The following is a 2741-nucleotide window of genomic DNA, read 5'->3' on the forward strand; positions in this document are numbered from 1 at the left end:
AGGCTCTGTGCTGGCAGTTCAGAGCCTGGAACCCGCTTCCAATTCCGTGTCTCCTTCTTTCTACCCTTCCTCTGTCCATGCTCTGTCTCTCTCTCTCAAAAATAAATAAACATAAAAAAAAATCTACTTGTATAGTTGAAAGTTGTTATTTTATTGTTAGTAGTAAGGATTTGAGATTAAGTGTGGTTATTTTTTTTTAACACAATGCTACTAAAGAGTTTGTTTAAAATTATGCTCACTTAATTTTACTGAACCTTACAAAATATACAGAGGTCTATCCATTCTTAGTAATGTTTTCTCTTGCTATAGTTCTATTTTCTTTTCCCTGCATAAGCAGAAAGGCAAATGCGGTATCTGACAAATGGAATGTTCCTTTGGATTTACTAGAAAAACAGGTAAGAGACCAGAGACATGGAACAACACACACAGTCTGCTTTGTTTCGTTACCCTGATCGAATTGAGGATTTTCTCCTGGTACAGGACTTTTACAGCTAAGACACCACCAAATAGAATTGGCTTTTCTTTTCTGTGATAATAAAAATCCTCAACTCTAAAACATCTATCATGAGCAATTTCCAAATAATACAACATATTCCATTTTCTAAAAGTAAGCATAAGCATAGATATCAAGTTTTATAAAATATTTTTAATAAACTCAGGAGAATCAAAAGCTCGGTAAAGTTAAAGAGGCATTTAACAAAGCTAATTATTATAACAATTATATCAATTTTCATCTGTCTTGGTGTCGCCATGGGATTTTTTCACATGAAATACTTTGAGATCTGGATCAAGATAAGAAAAAATTAAATGTATGTTTTCCCTAACTACAGATTTAATTACAGAAAAATAAGTCATAATGATTTACTTATTGACAATTGATGATTAACCTATATAAAATAATCCATAAAATACAATGTTTTATTAACAAACTAAATTGGTCAACAGTACAGCAGAGTTTCAAAAATTTTCTCAATCATACAAATAACATTTAATTTGGAGTGTAAACTGAGAATGTGAATTTCCTAAATAAAAGACAAATCATCGTTCCTCTGTGAAATAATTTTTAATAATATTTGAAAGTATTTAAAACAGCCAAAACTACTTAAACAAATTCATTTTCCAAACTTTCTAACAATTCTGCTAATAATTTTAGAGTGTCTTATTTTGCTGACCTTTAGCCTTTAATTTTAGTTTATGTTCAGATATAAAATTTCTTTTCCTATCTAAGTAAACATAGGAAATGAAAACATAAATTAACAAATATAAGTTAATGCTCAGCTAAAAATTTTTAATTGCTGAAAAATGTTCTGCACCTATATTCAAGGATATAACATGGCATGCTATATTTCCAAATTTTTAATATTATATTTAAAAATCTCAAAACTGGTACCATTGTCAGAGTAATGTATACATCAGGCAACAGAAATTGCATTATCCCCCAAAATTATTTTACTCACAATTGCTATAAAAATCATACATTGTCGACATCTTATAAAATAAAATGTCATTTATTAAAACTACTTTTTAAATTCTGCTCAAATATCCAATTTCACATAAAGAAACACCTTTCATTAGAAGCTGTAATTGAGAATCAGAAGACTAATTACAAAATTTTACTTACAAAATTTTAAAAAATCAACCACCCTCTTTTCAATTGTTAACTAGTTAATAGATTCTTAAAAAAGAAGCATTTTTTTTTTTTTGTCTGAATGAGAAATTTCCATTTGATATATACTGTCACTGTTTGTAAATGTATAGAGTTTGGCACAAAAGACTATTAAAATATTATTTAAATAGATAGCTTCTTTCTAAATTAATATAATATCCTATTAAGATGTTATACTTTCAAAATAATTTATTAACTCGTATTCATTTATCCATCACTCAATAAATGTGTGATTAGATTTCAATGTTTTAACATTTAATGCCAGAAATTCATTATTTCTGATTTTCAATTTTCTTAAAGTAATTACCAATGTAGGCAGAGTATTAAATCCTATTATGGATGCTCATTCCATTTTTAGCATATTTAAAGGTCGAAGCATCATGGATCAGCATTGAAAGTCTAATGCCTTCCAGGTTGGTTTCACAAATGCTTGAAGATTGTGGAGCCTCGTCAAACTAGAGAGTGCATGTTCTTGCTAAGGTAGTTATACCTTAAAAAGGTAACAGTGCATCCTCCCATCTGATCTTACAAAATCTCTGTGGCTCAAATTGCCATGAGCTTCTTCTGGTCCTGTCTTTCCCCCAAACTAGAAGCTGTAGGAATCTGATTATGCATCCATAGGGTCAGAGATCCAAGGACCAAGTGCCAAAGGCTCCTGAAAGCAAACAGTGCTGGGAACACCACCGCAGGGTGAAAAGTGTAGTGAGAAATTAACACCTATTTACCAAACTGAAGACTGTACCAAAGAATAAATACTCAAAAGTCCTTCAATACATAGCCACTCAGGTAGAGGAATAAATTCTCTGGCACCAAAGACAATATTTCTAAGAGCATCTCTAAGAGCAACTTCCCCAGGTTGTTGAAGAAAATTATTTAATTTTCATCTAAAATTAAAATTCTTTTCTCTATTAACCTCCACAATACCCAGCTCTTCCACCATACACTTCCATAGCATACAGAGTAACAGAAGTTTCCACACAAAAGAGGCAAGAAAGCACATAGCACAAGTCCTGAAAAGGGCAATATATACATGCATACAAAAGAAAATTAACACATGAAACTGCTATCTCTAGAG

Source organism: Hyaena hyaena, unplaced genomic scaffold (genome assembly GCF_003009895.1).
Source record: "Hyaena hyaena isolate Hyena2069 unplaced genomic scaffold, ASM300989v1 scaffold_490, whole genome shotgun sequence".
NCBI classification, from domain to species: domain Eukaryota; kingdom Metazoa; phylum Chordata; class Mammalia; order Carnivora; family Hyaenidae; genus Hyaena; species Hyaena hyaena.